This window comes from Thermobia domestica, chromosome 11 (genome assembly GCF_964235325.1).
Source record: "Thermobia domestica chromosome 11, izTheDome1.hap1.1, whole genome shotgun sequence".
Classification (NCBI taxonomy): Eukaryota; Metazoa; Arthropoda; class Insecta; order Zygentoma; family Lepismatidae; genus Thermobia; species Thermobia domestica.
The window spans coordinates 101,984,143-102,004,157 of record NC_137464.1 but is presented as its reverse complement, the minus strand read 5'-3'; the positions used below and the strand labels follow the sequence as shown (position 1 = coordinate 102,004,157).

Genomic DNA, 20,015 nt, shown 5'->3' with positions numbered 1-20,015 from the left:
GTTTGTTTTCTAGTTTGTTAATACTATTTATTATTTAAAAATATTTCTTATAGCTGAGGAATGTGTAAAGCTTTTTATTGTTGAGGAGCATATAGAACAATTTTAGTCACATTCTTTCGAAGAATAAGGTATGAAATATTCAAATTAAGTAATATTTTGATGACTAGACATACTAAATATCTAAGAAATATATACAATATTATAACATTTAAAAGTAATATAAGAAGAAATCACGAACTTTGAGGATCTTATATAGAAGAACTGAACAAATAAATTGAATAAAACCCTCATGTTGTATCAAAAGTCATAATAATAATAATAATAATAATAATAATAATAATAATAATAATAATAATACAAAAATGTACAATATATTTGAATCGGCTTTATATTTTGAATATAAAACCTTGATTTATTTGCAACTTGAAGGCCTACAACTCATTTGTTAGAACGATAAATGAAGAAAAATCTGCCTTGGTTGTAACATATTAAGATTTCAATCAGAAAATATTGAGACTAATAATGCTACGATAATTATAATTAATTAGTACTTTTTAATTTAGTTCAATATTCAAATATTTGTAAATGAAATAAAATAAAACTGATGTTTACTCATTAGAAATAGTTTCTTGGAACTGTCTATCCTAAATATATTAAAAAACAAATATTTCTTTTTTCGAAATTATTGCATTTAGTTTATGTTGTGGCAAACGATAAATGATAATATCCTTAATATATAGTAAATCGTAAGATATGGTTTGATAGGTCTCAAAAGTAACGAAGTTCAAAGAAAATTCTTCCAGATTCAAATACTATAACTAACACATATCTAACGGTAGCTTTTGATAGTTGGGTCGATTGTATAATAAATACTATATGAATGGCTTGTTGAGAAATTTTTCCTCATGAGATATTTTACTGATATTCATTATCTCATTCTTATTTAAAATGACAACAATAATATTAAATGAAATTATGTTTTTTTTTTAAATTTACGAATGATTCGAAAGTAAGGACTATGAAATAGTAGGGACTTAATAGCATAATATATCAAAGATTTGGTGGTAGAAATATTTACATGATTTAAATATCAATTATAGCAAATAGAACATACGAGTATATTAGTTTTTAATATTGAAATAAATTATATATATATATATATATATATATATATATATATCTTGATAACAGGATTTATTTTCAAAGTTAAAAATAAATCTCCATCAATGAATATAGGTCTTCTTAATTCGAATTAAGATTTTTCAGTATTTGCAGGCGTTTCAATATTTTGTATTTATGTATTTTAGTATAATATTCATGTTATCTAGGTGCAACAATTATATTCTTTTCTCAAAAATAACACATTTTTATTTGTACTCTAATATGACATATAAATAATTATAATTGTTCCTCATTAAAACGTGAGTTGGCAATAAATTTGAATATTTTTTAAAAGGTGGTCAAAACGTATTAGAATATATTAAAAATTGATAATGTAATAGTATATATGTGAAATGATGTATCGCTAGACACCTGTAACCTAATTAATTACAAAATAAATAATAAAGGTCAATGGTAAATATAAATACTAATTACCATTCTGAAACTTCCGAAATATAAAGTACTTGTGATTATTAATTATGAATTGATATAGTGCAAAACTAATAATTTTTAAATAATGTATTTCACGATTTTAAATATTTTATTATTGACAAACCCTGCGATATCTCATGCCTACTTCCATGTACACGACTAAGAAGTATTTAATAGAAGCAGTCTTGAGTTGAATTTTCGATCTGTTGCATTTCTAACTGAAGTAATATTTAAACAAAGGAGTATCAAATAAAAAACAATCCAAAATAAAATTTCCTAAATCAAATGTGTTATATTTATTATGTGTTGTAATAGCTTTATTGAGGTCTTATCGAAATTACTATTTATAAGGAATTACTATTGTTCATCTATTAATCTGCAGTTACACTAATGCTAACAACTTTAATTAAATATTAAAAAATGAAATGAATCTTTGAATTTTACGGCCCATGCTCAATATATTGTCATTATTATCAATATCTCTCTCTTAAAAACTACGTATGTGATATTAACTCATACTTTATAATATAGCCTCGTATATCATGTATATAAATGTGTGAAATAAACAAAAGACAAAAATATGTTTATTTATGGAAATATAGAATTGAGTTTATGTTCAATATTGTTCTATTAAGTTTTCTATAATTTAATATAATAAAATAAACTGCAGCTACTACCATTTTTCTCGATTTTAATTCAGCTTCATTACTATGTAAAAACCTAAATTATTAATCGTTATTGTATAGTAATAATAAGTTATTTCAATTTCTTTTGCTACTAGATAAGTACTATTTTTAATTTATAAGATAAATTTATTAAATATCTCTCGTTTTTTAGGAATATGTAACTACCATTTTATAATTTTATTGTAGTACTGTTCTACAATTAAGTATATTAAATTACTTTGGCTAATTACTATTTTATTTACTAGACGTAATTGATAGTTATGGTTCAGAATTCAAAATTATAATGTTGTTTATCCTTTATAACGCTTAAAATTATTGTAAAACTAATCGCTCTATTTAGGCTTACAGAAACTTAATAAATAAATTGAATAAAATCATATTATACTTGTATAATATATAATAATACGTAGGTATATGTAAAATTTTCATCATAAAAGAACATATTTATATATTGATTATGAAAACTTTATATTATTTTTAGCTCCAAACCTTGTAATTTATCTCTTTTTTTAAAAAAACTAAAATATTCAAATTTATTATATATTTTATTATAAAATTTAAATAAATAATATATATATATATATAATATAATATGTATACAGTTTTATGCTACCCAAAGTAAAACGTCAGAAAAATGTTATGAAAATTAGAAAGAAAAAATGCATACACTTTTAAAAATATTGATTCAAGTTCTTTTAGACCTACATTCAAATGTTCTAATTAATTTGATACTCCTTCATTTATTCTGGAAATAACAAAATAATATATGATTTAACCTTTGAATACAATAACTATTAGATTAAAAGTTTGAACCCTGATAATTAAAATTGATAACCCTTTTACTTATATAATTATCCGAATATTAGCCAATTGGTCGAGAATAATTGTTTAAATAGTGATCACTTATTCCAATAAGGTAAAAAGCTTTAAGAAATATTCAAACAATTCAAGCGCTGTGGAAATAATTTTAATGATATTACTTTAGATACATTAGTGTCCAAACTTAATTGTTGAGTTTCTTTGTCTAGTGTGAGAAGAAAATATTACAAATGAGAAATTGTTGACACTTTTTAGTGACTGTCTATTAGCTACTATAATAATAATAATAATAATAATAATAATAATAATAATAATAATAATAATAATAATAATAATAATAATAATAATAATAATAATAATAATAATAATAAAAATAATAATAATAATAGACAAATTTTTAAAATTATTGCAAGGGCATATTACTGAATTTGCAAAACTTTAAAAAAATTCAAAGTTCGAATGAGTATCAAATTAAGTTCGATTAAGTCTTAATAATATCTCAAAATTACTATCGCATTTTTACAGGGCGTAAATATTCACTTCAATTTTAATTTTTTATTCATTACTTATTTAGTCGGATTAAAAATAAAATATTATCATTAAATAAAAATTAAAATACCGTTAAAAGCTTTTGAAATAATGAAAACGTTTTTAATATTTACTGAAGTTAAAACACGTGATTGAAATAAATTGCATGATATAAGAGCTAATTAATAGCTCAATACTAACAAGAAATAATTACAATCATTTATATTTGTGTTAGATAAATATGTAGGAATTAATTTTAAAAATTAGGAATTTGTTTATTTATTTAAATTTTCAATACTTTTCTTTGGCTTAATAGGTTTTCGAAAATGTTATTTTAATAAAGACATATGATAAAAATATAATTTGAAAGCTGTGAAGGTTGCATCAATTGTAATTCCATACTTGTAACAATGATAATTAAATCGTGTCACGACACATCGCGAGACTGGAAAATACACGAGGTTGGCATAGAATGTTAGCTGTGAATACTCTGGGAAGAGACCTTTTGGTAAGCTTAGATGATAATAATATAAGGTTAGAGATTACAAAAGTGAGCAATCATAATGTAGATCTAATTGATTTAACGTATGATGGAATCCAATAGCAAATTTTTATTTGTCCGGCAATGGTCTTTTTTTTATTTATTTTGATTGTTAAGCCAAGTTAGATAGTCTAATAATCTAAATAACAGTGAATGACTAAGTACTGATAGCCTTCAGTACTTTAGCAAATCCGAATAGAGTCTATATTTTTCTTGAAAGCCAGTCAGTACATATTCCTCACTTAACATGTTAAGTATAGGTCTATATGTTCCTTACTTAACATGCTAAGTATAGGCCTACACATTCCTTACTTAACATGCTAAGTATGGGCCTACACATTCCTTACTTGGCATGCTAAGTATAGGCCTACATATTCTTTACTTAAGATGCCAAGTATAGGCCTACATATTTACTTAACATGCTAAGTATAGGTCTATATTTTCCTAATATGCAAGTATAGGCCTACATGTTTCTTATTTAATGTGCTAAGTATAAGTCCATGTGTTTTTTACTTATAATCCTAAGTATAGACCTATATGTTCCTTCATTTTACGAATTGTGTGTTAAAAAGAAGAACAAAAGCATTTAATAATAAAATACTCTTTCACGCATTAAAATATACATATGTTTATATAAGGATGAAACATTTGTCCATTTACTTAATTTGATCTTATGTATTGAGTGAGTGTCTTTTAGTTAACAAGTATTTTGTTGCTTAAAAGCTATTTCCAGATTAATCATCCCTAGCAGAGCCAAAGGGAGTTTCACTTAAGTAATTGTTGAAGCAAGCAAGGAAGGAAGGAGATGAGAGTCCGTGGAAACCAGCAGCCGACGCTGTAGACGGAGAGGGAGAAAGGACGACGACGCCAAGCGGCGTTTGCCGAGCCAGGGAAGCAAAAAAGAAACCAGGGAAGTAGCTGGTAAGATGAAGGTGGTGGGAGGCTAAAAGTGATATGCGCAAGGCAGATAGATTTCTTAAGCTTCTCCCTAATTTTTACAGAAGGTGCACAGCCATCGCTGTTGTCTGATGCGACTGCGCACTGGACATACACTATCATCTTATATAAAGGAGCTGCACACTTGAAGGTATCCCGGGATAATCATCCCCAGGAATCAGATCGAAGAAGAAGTAAAAAAGAAAAAAAAAATACTTCTTTTGGAACATCATAACAATATCCTTGAGGCAAAGATATTATATTCATGAAAAGGCCAGGCTAGAGAGAATAAGCTGTTATAAGACGCTTTTCTTATTCTCATTGTGCTCAAGGCTCTTCTTTGAACGAGAAAACTGACGCAATGTGTACGCTTGAATGCGCTTGCGTCCTAGGTTGCTGGGAGAACAAAAGAATTCTTAAAAGTTTGAAGAAAAAGGAACTGGGGAGGAGAAGCCCAGGGAGAGAGAAGCAGATACTGTAGCTGTGGACTTGAAAGGTAACACAGGAACTCACATTTAATGCTACAGTAATTCCAGCACAAATCTTCACAACGCCTCACTAAGCTATGCGACCAGTTTAGAATCTACGTGTAATAACGAAGGATATTTGCGAGAAACTGCTCAAATACCATGAAGATCAGGTAATATCAAATAGGAAAGCAAAAAGTAAGTATATATACCTCTTGTACCACCAGTACCACACAAACACACACACACACACACACAAATACACCATACTTAGTTTTGGGGAAGGAGAGCTTTTGTTTCTCAGGTTGCAAAACTTTAGCTATATCTCGCAAGTTTATAGACAGTCATGGAGCTGTGAATGCTTTGCCGCAGTGCTGTGAAGTTTTCCACCCGCAGGCCTACTTTCTACGATCCTACTACTTCCTACATTATATACCCACCTACCACCAAGAGGAGAAGAGTCCACTTGCATTATAGCATTATTCCGTACAATAAGCGCTGTATATAGTCTCTGATATCTCTCGGAGGTGGCTAGGCCCCAACTTTACATCCCAGAACAAGCCAACATCAAAGAGCTTCCTATGCATAACAATACAGAATGAATGTTCCGAAAAGACACCCACATGAATATGCGGATTAGAATGAGCAAATTACAGAGTTCAGGCATAACACAGCAAAGGGATTTCAAGAGAAATCCGCAATCAAATTCACACATGTTCCAACAATATGAAGACGTTTCGTAGGTTATGTATATGAAGCGATTCAATTTCATTTAGTCTTGCTTGCTTATTATTTTTTAAATTGCGTTTCTTTCTTGTTTTTCCTTTTCTTTCTTCACGCTTGTGATCATTTCAATGCACTGAGTAAACACAACACGGCATTACATACAAGATGAACTCACTTACGAAATGCATGATATAGTAATACATCTAGTGTAAACACACAATATAGCGTTAAAAAATACGTACGAGTTTGCACCAGAAAAGTCTTATGAAGAGTGACGCCCGCTTTAGATAGTATTGACGTTCTGGAAGCAGACAAGTCTCCGCCCGGGATTTGCCTCACACAGAGGAGGTATGGCTTGTCGATAAACCGCGCCATGTTGCCTCCGATCTCAAGCACAGACGAATTAAAACTCCCACTTCCAGTCTGTGTATGCAGCATATTTTTCTGTTCTCTGTCGCTCTTTCTTTCTTTCTCTTTTTCTTTCGTAAGTGTAATAACCTGTTTTGTGTAGAATACAAGTGGAAGACTGTGTTGTTATCTGCAAAAATGATTGCAGCTATATATCTCGTTAAGCCTTGCTTTGCAAGCATGTAAGTAAAGTAAGATCCTTGCAAGACTTTTTTTTTTCAAAAAAGAAAAGATGGAAAAAAGATAACTTCTCTGCAAAGGAACTAGCCTAAACATTCAAGATTTTTCAGAACTCGATTCTCGTTGCGAAACGGATGTTTTTGTCGGGAATACAAAAGAATCACACACACACACACAAGAATATACTTACCCAAAAACCTGTCTTGCATTCAAGTTATATTCTCTTACGTACGTACGTGCATGATGCATGAGAACTTGAATGTTGACCATCCATGCAACAAGGTTTAGTGGGATGAGGTGGAGAGCAAGTTTTGTAACAAGATAAAAAAAAAGAAAAAGAAAAAAGGAAACTGAAAAAAAGAGAGGAAAGATTGCACAACATAATAATGCATGCAGCTATATATATATATATATATATATATATATATATATATATATATATATATATATATATATATATATATATATATATATGTATATATAAACCAGGTGCAACCCAAACACAGGCAGAGGATGCACATATGCAATGCATGCAGCGAAGCCGATAAGGAAAAAATGTAGGAAACGTAAAAGTTTAAAAAAATATCTTATGCAAACAAAAAAAGTTGCTTTCTTAAGAAAAATCGATGTGAGTTTCTTAAGAGCAAAAAATGCAAAACATGGCCAATGCATTAGTCTTCCTCAAGTAGTTTAGGTGCATTGTCTAATTCCCTAATTATCTCTCTTACAACAGAGAAAAGTGGCTTACCTCTTAGGGTGAGTGGGATGGAGGGGGGATGAAGGAGACTTTTCACCAAAATCGAAGAAACAAAAAACGAACGCGGGGGCGCCGAGAAGTCGGGTTGGTCCAATCCCCTGTGGTATCCCTCCGTCTTGGCTGATACGGCGGTTTACGCATTTTTCCATCCCTGAAACTAAAAACTTAACAAATGCCGATGTGTAGAAGAGAAGAGTATGTTAGGATACGGACTGGATATTGTGTCGTACCAATAAAAACGCACCCAATGAGTTGAATGGCTGTTTTTCTTTTTACTGTCGCATTTACGGGTGGTGCAGGGGGGAAAAGGTTTGGATAGATTCGGAAAGGTTGGATGGATTCGTTTCTGCGCGTGAGCTAGAAGAAGGTGCTCGACTGTGAAGCCTTTACCACCCACCCCCAATTTTACCACTTTTTCTGTTGGCAATATCACCTACCTCCCCCTGTTGGGCCCCTCGGGTCCTCGCCATCATTCCAGAAGAGTCATGTACTAAGGTCGTAACCGGGTGGGAACTTGGCGTTTGCTCCACCCAGCAATCAATCGCGCGCACCGAGCCCACCAATCCAAGCGCTCGAGGAGGGGCTATACAGAACCGGTTCTTGGGCTGCCATATCTCGGCTTAGCTTAAAGTGATTAGAACGGCCGCACCGTGGCGCTAGTTACATCTACAAACTTCTTTTCCTCAATAAGCCCTTCTCCTGAAGAAAACTTCTGGTTGCTGCCCAGAGGAGAAATAATAGCACCTCCCTCTGTGTCTTTTTCTTCAAGTTTTGAGTTTCTTTTTCTTTTTTTTTTAAATCCAACTTGAGTTCTCCTCACCCCTTTCCCTTCTCCTTTAGAAACCACTGGCTGTACTAAAACACACGCAAACCACAGCCCCGCTAGGGCATGTCTTTCCAAACTAATATCATTTTATGAGCAAAAGGTCGTAGTAGCTAGTTTGAGCAAGGGCCAGTTTATCCCCGCATACACACGGGACTTGGACTGCTAGTGTTGATAACACAAGCCCTGGCTGCCATCCATAACAGAACTGCAAGAACCTCCGGCAAAGAGGAAGAAAGAGTGGGGAGTAAGGGTAGTTAGAAGGGGGGAAAAATTAAAAAAAAGAAATACAAGCACGTTTCCTGAGTGAATATTCCCGCCTAGTGCTCTAACAAAACTTATGTCTTAGCTAATAATTCTTCTTCTTCCGCCTTCTGTGTCCAGAAGAAAACATTTACTCCCTCTACTCTTAAAAAAGGAAAAGCATATTAAAACAATGTTTTTTTCATACATGACGTGAAGTAAAAGACAATATTCTGTATATGTCCTTATTTACTAGTATTCTAAAGTAAAAGAATTGGTACTTTGATATTTCTGTTCACTTTGCGTGATTACGCTTTAACACGCGTCTGCATTAGACAGATGCACAATAATTATTTAGTTGTTACATCCGTTCATCATGCTTTCCCAAACAAAAAGCAAATAGATGTTTACAGCTGATAGGAGGCCAAATAAAACTTGCAAAAACGCAAAGATGCATATGCATCAATTTTGCGAAAAGAAATGCAAAATACATTATTATCTAGAAACATCCTTTATGATGAGAAGAATGTGCAACGACTATTAAGAAAACATACAATCCACGTCTCCTGAGCAAACTAAAAAAAATGTTTGTCTAATGCTATATAACCTATAACACGTCACAATGCGAATAAAGTCTTTTTTTTTTAACATGTTCCCTTTTCTTCATCCCAGGCTGAGCTTACAGTTAGGAAAACATGTATCAAATCCAATCTAACATATGAACAACCTAGTCTACGAAGTTATGTTACCTACGACACATATTTTCAGGTTTGAAATCGAGTTAAACGTTTGTAATTTGTCGTAACCAACCAGCTACATCTTAATATAGAGTTAAAGTGTCCTAATTAGATTTTTTTTTTTTAAAGTTCCTATCCTAGCACAGAACATATATATAATCTTCTTACCTCTGTTGTTGTGTATCAGATTTTAACAACAAGAACATTTAATATACCCACTAATATGTCTTGTAAATAAATCTAAACTGTAATATCTCGATGTAACTAATATGCCAATCTTAGTAAGCACTGCATCACACAAACTTACATACTGCAATACTCTCTAGGTATGACATAAACTCTTCTTACTTTTAAAAAACATGTAGTGGTAACACCCTGCTCATATGACTAGGTTTTCGTGGGAAGTTCAGAAGACCAGTTTCTTGTCAACTGGTTCAGGTTTTTTCATCTTGGTGGCCTCAGCATCTTCTTCCTCCTCTTCTGTTGCGAGCTTTTCCACTATTATTATTATTCAAATCGTACACGAGAGATGTTTGAAATGCAGCACAAGCGAGCAACAGGTTATATATATCAAGAAATAAGCAAGTGAACTGCAGTGTATGCTATATAATATATGTAGGCTACTACATATATAGATGAGTGAAGTAAGTCTGTAGCATATATGTCTGCAGAGAGAAGAAACAAGATCTGCAGCATCCCTCGAGCGCATCATCATGAGATGCATCCAGCTTCCCATCTTGCAGCTCTGCCCTTGCACCACCAACCCAAATACCTACTCTTTTCAAAGCGTTGGGGTGGTTGTGCTATGCTGAGATGAGGTGGTTAGGGTGGATTCTATTATAAAACTGGAGAATCCGGTTTGTTTTTTTGTGAAGCGTGTTGTTAGAATGACAGTACCTAAACTAACCACTTCTTTTCGTTCTGAAACGATGCATGGTTTTAAAATATGCGTTGCATTACCTCTTTTGCAGAGTTGTCGTGTTTACAAAATACAAAACTTAAAAAATAAATTTTCGTATAACCTAGGCCTATGTAATAATGTTCCTTAAGAAATAAATAATATATATAATTTTTAATTTAATTTATATTTTTGTCGTACCAACATAAACACAAGATACTATGTATAAGTTAAAGTTAATATTAAATATATACCCATAATGAAAAATGAATGTTCATCACAGCAAAAGGAAAAGCTACATGCTGTTATTTCTATTCACCAATAATCAAAATTCTCGCATGCAATTTTAAAAATGTTTCTTTACATAAAATAATATTTGTCAAGAAATATTTTTCAATTGTTTAAAAAGCTTTATTTTAAATGTAGTTTATATTTCTGACGTACCCATACAGAGAAACACAAAATATTACCTTCAAATTCAAATTCATATTAATAGGTTACGAAAAATGAATGATCATCGTAGCAGAAGCAACAGTTATGGTTTCTAGTCTTCAAGAATCATTACCTTTTTTACAGAGCTTTCTTATTTATAAAAATGAAATTTAAAAGAAACTTAATGTATATAATTAATTAATTAAATTCTTTAAGATTATCTATTTTATTTTTCTAAAATTAAAAAAAAAAACTGCGTTAATTTTTAATTTGAAATTTAGGTGTACGTTTATACATAAACACAACAGATCTATTTCTAAGCCAAAAATAACATTAACAATTTATGCAATACGAATGTTTATCGATGCAGAAGTCAAAGTCATACACTGTAGTTTCTATTTGTCAATGGTTATTACAGTTAACGTGTCGAATACTATTTTGCTTCAGTTAAATATATTAAATACTATAATTACTAAAGGAAGTTATAGGCCTACTGTTCTATATCGATGTCCACGAGAAGAGACAAGAAATGAGATTTTTGTCTCGTCTCGTATCCTAATCCTAGTAGAGAAGTCTCGTCTCGATTCTTATTGTTATATATATATATATATATATATATATATATATATATATATATATATATATATATATATATATAGGTGGGGGATCCAATGGGGGCTATAGGGGCTGTAGCCCCCTTTGACACTCAGATATACGCTGGATAAAATGGACTTCAATCCTGTTTTACACTGAATAAAGCAGCAAACTATGGTTTAGCCTCTTCCTTGATCATACCCTCGATCCGCCACTGTATCGTTCCAAATTTTAAAAAAAGATACTTCGTAAAACTATTAACGAGCTTTTATCATATTTGTATAACTGTCAGTTAAATAATCGTTATTATATATTTTTAAAAATTTGGAAAATTTGTAGTAAGTAAAATACTTATAAGGTTCGTACTTGTCAACTAAAATAAATTACATTTAATAAAAAATAACAAACCGAATTAGAAGTATGGTAACATAAGCAACACAGGAATATGTAGTTCATAAACTTATATCTATTTGTATCATATATATATACATGTCAACGGAACTAACTATAAGTGTGTTCTTAACATATGAATAGAATATAGTAAATCTGAATCAGACTTTTGTGAAATGTCAGGAAAAATTATGCTTTTCTTTTTCTGTCGTGGCAGTTATTCTTTCTTTATCCAAGAACTAATCCAAGAAGTGGGAGATAGAGTTACTCATGAAATGACATATTTCTCGTCTTGTCCCGATTCTCGTGTCGAAAACGAGACGAGATGTACTTTTTTAAACAAATTCGAGACGAAGTGAGAAATTTGGTGAGTTTCGGAGAGGCAACACTACATCATCCAAGTTCTAGATCTCAAACACTGCTTTAGTGTTCCGTGATCCAAAGTATAAAACCTATGCTATAAATTACTAAAGTTTGTAGGTACACACGCAATGAAGAGCATTTATCACCGTTTACAGATACGCAATTGATTATACAATATATTTCAATAATAAATAACTTATGGTTTAAATGTTGTTGTGCACTTCTTGAGTCGGAAGGGATTCTGATAGTTTCTAAATGAAACTAAGAATAAAGGCCATAAATTTTGTATTTACATTTACAAAAAGAAAATCGAGATGAGATTATAAATTTTTTTTTTTCAAACATCGGTACGAGCTGAGAAAAAAATCTTTTGGATTTTTTTTTTTTGTTTCGTCTCATCAAGTGGACAATACTATTGAAAGAAGTGGGGAAACATTCAAAGAAGTGGGGGAAGCATTCTTCCCTGTTTCGCGTTTATTTTGAGCACTAATCTGAATAAAAATAGAAGATAATGCCATAATTATATACGTATTTATACAATTTCACAGAGTGCTATAATCAATTAGACAGTTGGTAATATGTAATCAGCTCATTGTCGTCTATATTGATAACAATAGACTAAAGTTCTCTCTGCCTTCTAGAGTTACTCACAAGACAAGAAGAGATCAATTTTTGTGACGAAATACGAGATAAGACAGAGCTCTTCCAATAGAAATATTTTCCCTTTCCGAGACGAGACATCACTTTCATCTCCCCTTTTCGAGACAAGACAGCCTTGTCTTGTAGGAAACCCTCATTTGATTCTGAAGTATAGTAACTTTACAATGTGTCTTACTGGAACTATGCTTACCAAGTGTACATGTCGTACTAACCATACAGTTATAAGAGGGTACAATTAGAAATATTATTTACTTCAAAAATTATCAAAAGATTTCTTAAGTTGCATTGGCGCTTAAACATTTGGTTAAAAAATTAACAATATTCGTTCAACCGCTTGATGACATCAACCTAAATATCATTGGATAATATCAATACTAGATGTGCTGTACGAGAAGCAATGATTTCGTGTTATATAACAGACCCAGCAACTTACCATTTATTTATAATTAACTTTCTCAATCTGTAATATTGATATAAAATTCGTATGCGTTACATAACATCGCAATTTATGCAAATATAATACACAAACCAAGAAAAAATATTTTTTCCCGGAATGTGGGGTCTGATTCCATACTTATACTAGAATGTAATGCCAACTAATTGCACGTTTCTGTGAATCATAAACAATATCGATTGTACTAGAGTCTCTATTAAATGGAGACGTTTTCACATATTAATGGTTTTGTAATAGAAAATCATGATAGAACAAGATTTTGTTTCAACTTTCAACTATGAAGCTCAAAATAGTGGAAAATCTAACGAGAGACTGCACTAAGTGATCAACACGTTTCTTAGAATTAAAAATATGTAACAAAAATAATAATTACTGATTACCATAAGACGAGACGAGACGAGACGAGACGCTTCCACCAAGAACATACATCAATTTCACGTCACTCTGAGACGAGACAGCCTAAAAATTGTCTCGAAGGCAACCCTACTGATAACGATAAAACTAAAGATATTTTCTATAAAATGTTAACATTAAATATTGATATCGAAGCTGTCTGTATATCATTTGATAACATAAATAATCTAATTATGCATATGGTAATTTTTAAATTTTGGAAGAAAATTTACTGAAAGAAGCTCTTAAATTTGATTAAAAAACAATATTAATTGAATATATAAATCGATTAATGCATAGAGTTTAAGTTAAAATTTTAGTAATCTCATCAACATATGATGGACATATTGAAGTATACTATTATTCAAGAAAAAGAAATAATTAAACTCAATGTTAAAAAGTTATACTCTTTTTCTGATACATTCTTTACAATATATCTGTATTATTGTTCTGGAAAAAGTGTTAAATGGAACGTTGGTAACAAATGCAGTTAGAGCTATTACTATGGTAACAAAATATTTATCTAAAATGGTTTACTTGGAGACGCATTTATCGTGGAATAGTTTATACATTATTTAGTTTATTTCTTTTTTTTTTAATTTTAAACTACTCGAAAGTATGGTGTACAGAGAGGGCTTCCCAATTGTGAGTAGTTGACCTCAATTGTACTAGAAATTGAATAATTCAGAAGAGTCATGAAGTACACTTGTGTTAAATTTTATTGAGTAGTACAAAGTTCATACTTTTTGTCGACACGCAATTCCTGCCATGTATGCGGAATTAATAAGATTATACTGTATTATTTCTTTTTAAAATCTCTTCCTTCCTTTTTTTTTTTTTTTTTTAGATAGTTCTCTTTTACTAATCCTATCATAAATGTCCAAAATAGGATTGCCTTAGACGAGATGAAACAGAATTTCTGTGACAAGAGAAAGCTTTCCTAATAGAAACAGCATATTTTTCGAGACTAGATATTACTTTTACGGTATTGAGACGAGACAGGTTTAACTCATGTAAAAATGATAGGCCTATTCTTCACAGACATATGTATTGCTTTCTTTCGATTTGCTGATATTGGAAATTTCATAATTTCAGGATTGGAGAGCATCCACCCAAACAAATAAAAGAATCCTGAAGCACAGAGAACAAACTGTGAATATGTTCACCTCAAAACTGTTAAAATTATTTGAGATGTTTACTGAGGAATCTATTACTAACAGTAGTTTAGCATAACTATACAAAGTATTTGTCTGAAGAATTTTTTTTATTATTCTAAAGTTATAGCATGATTAGATTGCTTAATTTTTCAATGTAAGACAGTGGAACTCTTCTAATATATTTAATCTAATAATTTATAATGACTATGATTTTCAAGCTTAAAAAGTTGGGCTATGTTCATTGATACATGTTATCCTTTTATTAGAGTAGAAATACATCTAAGAGTTTAGTATGTAACAGTCCACCAGTTTCCCTCCTACTTAGAGCAGTGATTTTTTTTAAAAAAAAAACAGTAAAGAAATTTAGCTACAAACTTTCTTCATTAAAAGAATTTTAAAAGTTGTTCTGTGGGGATGAAAGATAAATTAGGCAGTATTCCTCACGAGAGACAAGAAATAAGGTTTTCTCGTATAATACTCGTGAATTTTGTTGAAGTATGGTCTCGTCTTGATTCTTGAAGACTTCTTTCTAATCTCGTTTCAACTATCGATAAATTGCTCATTTCGCCTAGTTTTGTAATTTCATGTCCATACTTTATGCCCTAATTTATTTTTGCTTAACTTTATCCAGAAGTTATCAGTTCTTTCACGTCACAAGATGTTAACGAAAGGTGTCATATAACAACATTTAAAACCATATTAATTATTGAAGCATACTATATAATAACTTGTGTTTCTTTAAACGTTCATAAATGCTCTTCATTATGCTCGTACAAGAATTTTCTCAATCTATAGTATTTATTCTATGAAACATGTAACACTAAGACAGTGTTAACATATTTAAGATATGTGTGTGAACTAGTGTTGCTCATGAGACTCGAGAAGAGATGAAAGACGACGTCTCGTATTTAAAAAGGAACTTCTCGTTTCGTGAGCAGTACCGAAAATAGGAGAAAGGAACAGCTGATTTTATATCATTAGAAATATGTACGTCAGTAACGAAATTGTATGTCAAGCCAAAGTTTCATATATTGTAAATACCCTTGCAAGAAGTACGTAGAAAATATTAATTGAATGGTATTTAAAATTTGATAGTTAATAATAATTTTTGGCTATTGTGCCTCTCTATCGTCGTAAGTACTTTTCTATTGCTACAGATATAATGAAAAGATTGATGAAACACAGTTTAACAAAAGTTTAACCTTAATATATGGCTTGTTATTATTGGCTAGGAATGACATTACTTAACGCCTTAAAAATTCGTTTCTGTCAATCTTCTCATAAACTATGAATGAGTATTTATTCTTATTAATTCCACTTGGTTTAGCTTAATAAAGTCTATCGATTGATATACTTCTCATCTTTGGACTTAAAAAAATAAGTAAAGTGAAGAAAATGTCTAACAGAATTTAAGAATGCATTATAGGATAATCTTTAAAGAAAATATCTAATAGAATATAGGAATCATTATAAGTCATTCTTTGAAGAAAACATCTAAGAGGATATAGGAATATATTATATGTTATTCTTTTGAGAAATTGTCTAACAGAATATAAGAATATATTTCAAGTTATTCTTTGAAGAAAACGTCTAATAGAACATACGAATACATTATAATTTATTCTTTGAAGAAAACGTCTAGCCTAATATAGGATTCATTATAATTTATTCTTTAGGAAAATTGAGTAACAGAATATAGGAATTCATTATAGGGTATTCCTAGAAGAAAATGTCTAATAGAATGTAGGAATATATTATAAGTTAATATTTGAAGAAAATATCTAATAGAATAAAGAAATAATTGTAGATCAGACCTTGAAGAACGCATCTAAAACATCTAAAACACATCTAGAACACATTTAAAACAAGATAACAATAAATTCCTTGAACAAATTGTTTAACAGAATATGGGAATACATTTTGAATTATTCTTTGAAGAAAGTGTCTAACATAATATAGGAGCACATTATAGGTTATTCTTTCAACAAAATGCCCAAATGATATAGGAGTAAATCGTAATTTAAGTTTTGAAGACGATGTGTAACAAAATGTTAGAATAGATTATATGTTAATCTGAAGAAAATGTCTAGCAGAATATATTATAAGTTATTTTTTGAAGAAAATGTCTAATAGAACATAGGAAACATTACAGGTTTTTCTTGAAAAAACTCTGTAACATAATATAGGAATAACACATTATTGGTTATTCTTTCAGTTATTAAAGAATAAAACTAGTTTTTGTAGCGTAAATAGCTATGAAAAGCTCAAAGTCTCTTCTTAACTAATGTTTAGAAATTTGAATTTTTTTAAAACGTTATATTCATTTTGAGCTACTCCTTATCAAATCTACTTTTCGTTTTTCTTTACTTGATTTAAAGAAGTTTGAGTTTCTATTGCTTGCAATCTGGTCTGGTAAGTTGAGCGTCTTGAGTAACATGGAAGAAGGTTTCCCACGCATGGAATGAAGATAGAAAAAAGGGCTGACAACTAGAGAAGACTTCTTGTACTTGACAGGTAAGAAGACTCTGTGAGCTGTTGTCAACTCCTCCGTTGAAGCATTATCCACTGGATAATAATAAGACTTCTTCTTTCAAATAGTCTTACGTGTCCAGCAACTTTCCAGACTGGAGTTCATTCTCTTCTTGCTGTTTTGATGTAACGTTCCTTGTTGAATATTCATATCTTTAGAGAACCAAAGCTCAAACCAGACATTCATAAGTTCTTGAACCAGTTGATGCTCTTCTGCAGAATCCTGCTTGCTTGCCTTTGGTTGCGCTTTGCAATGCCAGACGTGTAATCTTCCTTTGCAGAGCTTCCAGTGCAGATAACTATATTCCTTTTGTTCAATGCTTTGCTTGCTCTTTGAGCGAAAAGTCGTATCTACTTACAACAATAGTATTTAAATCAGAAGAAGAAAACTACTTCTTAACATTGATTTATCAAAGCATGTTCCTGAAACTTGTTTGATTCAAAGCATGACTATTATATTCAGTTTTGTTTCAAATGTTCAAATCATAACGAAAAAGAACAAAATCCATTTAAAATAACTAGTCATAGCTGGTTAATCAACTATAGGTTATACTTATGGATTTTATTTAGCTAGAAACTCTGAGATTGTAGATTACGTAAATATAGTTGATTGTTACTAATGCGTGAATATAATTGAGTTAATGTAGGAACTAAAGGAGATTTTAAGGTTACAACGTTACTAATTTTTTTTTACACTGTTATTTTAATGTTTATTACAAATTCAAAAAAGTTGGTTTCGTTTATAAGTATACGTGAAGCTAATATTCATAAATCATATCTATACAATTAATAATAAATTTACACATAGCGTAAATCCATTTAAACAATTCAAACATTTTTGAATACCAGAATTTATTTTTAAACTTCCCTAGTTGTACTCTTAAGGAACATAAATTAGCGGTTCTGACAATAGTAAAAGATCGAAGCTAACGTAAGACAGTAAGACAGGGGACTGAGATAATGTTTGTGAGAGCTGCTAACTTGAGTTAACCTTGTATTCCTGATTGCTTGATTTTCTATCTTCAAAGCTAACAATTGAAAGTTTAAGGGATGGCTGAAGATGTTCGCAAAGGAGGCTGCAGTCTACCAGGGTAAGCTACGGTCCTACGCAAGGTAATTTGTGTAATTGAGGTAATTTATAGGGGAGGGAGAAAAATAAAAAATTGCGTCACGTGGTAACTAATAAAATATTCTCTAAAATATGTGTAATTTGTACAACAATAAAAGGTTTTAATATGGGATTCATTATTGGAAATCATCCTTCTGAATTTTTCCAATGAAAGCTAATTCCAATCGTTTTCAAGAAAGACTATTTGAGCCATCCATTAAATACATGAAATAATGTTTATTTTATGTGTAGAGAAAAACTCGAAAAAATGTCGGGTTTATGTGCTAAATTCAAAAGTTTAAAATTTGACCTGTGTACACATATGGATTGCTGAACGGACAGAAGGATTGCCATAATTTCTTGATATGTAAACATCACAAAATGTGTAAGTTACTTCAAATCCTGAATTACTCCGATTTTTCTTTCCTTTACAATTATAAGCAGGGTTGCCACGTGACAGGGATCGGGGTTGTCTCTCTCGAGAAATGTCGTGAAAAAGAGGTTCCATCTATGAAAATGCATATGTTTTTATATGGAGAGTTCTGTCTCGTCTCGTCAGGAAAATTGGTCGCGGATAACGTAATTTTAAGACTTTCTTCGCTCAAAAGTAAATACTTTTACCGGAAAAAAGAAAAGTCAATAAAGGCATTTACTCAAAAACTAATTTTTCGTTTTTTTCTCTCTCTCTCTTACTCACTTTGACATACATACATACGTACATGCCCCCCCCCCCCAACACACACAATCAGGAAAATTACACGCACAAAAAACTTTTGTTTATTTCCAACAAAACGGTAAACATTTCTACTATGATAAAAGAAATTAATACAGTAACACACTTAATTTTTATTCATTAAAAAGCGAATTAAGAAGAAATTGTAGTTAAATAAAGGAAAAAACAAAATGACACAAACATGAATTAATTGCTTCTTCTGTACTTCTAAAATCATAATTGTTTCTCAAAGTGCTTTCCGTATCAAAAATTAGGGCAATACAATTAATGAGAACACATTCTTGAATTTTGTAGTATAGCTTACTGTTTTAATATTTTTCATTACCAACAAAATAAATATGTTATGTTTTATTCTTGCCATTTTCTGAATAATACTTGATTATTTCTTAATATATAGTTATTGTATATAAAATAAAGTAATAAAAATAGTTAAAAGTTCTTATAACTTTATAAAGACTTAACATTTTATTTTTATAGTATTCCTAAGCCTAAGTTCTACATTAATTAAATTATAAAACTATCAATATTATCGATAAATATGAAATTTGAGATTCATAAATTTGTTATTTGTTCAGGCATTTTGTATATTTTTTCAAAATGATACATTTCTTGTTGTCAACTATTTATATAATCTTTCAACGATATTAGAAATCATTGATTAGACATCAAACTAATGCTCTTAGAAAATATCAATTTTAGGCTATAATATAAGAATCTACGTGTGTCATTATGCTTTCCTTTTATTAGTGATTACAGAAATTAATTTTTGTACCAAATGAAAAGAATTGTCATTGTAGTAGAGTTTATTATGATGCACAAATAACTTTAGGGGTTATAGGTTTTTAAAAGAATGTAATAAA

At 30.5% G+C, this 20,015-nt stretch overlaps 1 long non-coding RNA gene across 10 annotated transcripts in view; it reads right to left on the bottom strand.

The window, feature by feature from the left end:
• LOC145664331 (uncharacterized) overlaps nucleotides 1–20,015 on the bottom strand; it is a 373,203-nt gene that overhangs the window by 219,019 nt on the left and 134,169 nt on the right. For 2 of the 10 annotated variants that reach the window (XR_014127367.1, XR_014127368.1), the window contains exon 1: nucleotides 6,015–6,532. The exons of 3 other annotated variants lie outside the window; for them this stretch is intronic. This is a non-coding gene — a long non-coding RNA (uncharacterized LOC145664331). 5 more of the 10 variants (XR_014127364.1, XR_014127361.1, XR_014127358.1 and 2 more) reach the window with 5 other exon arrangements.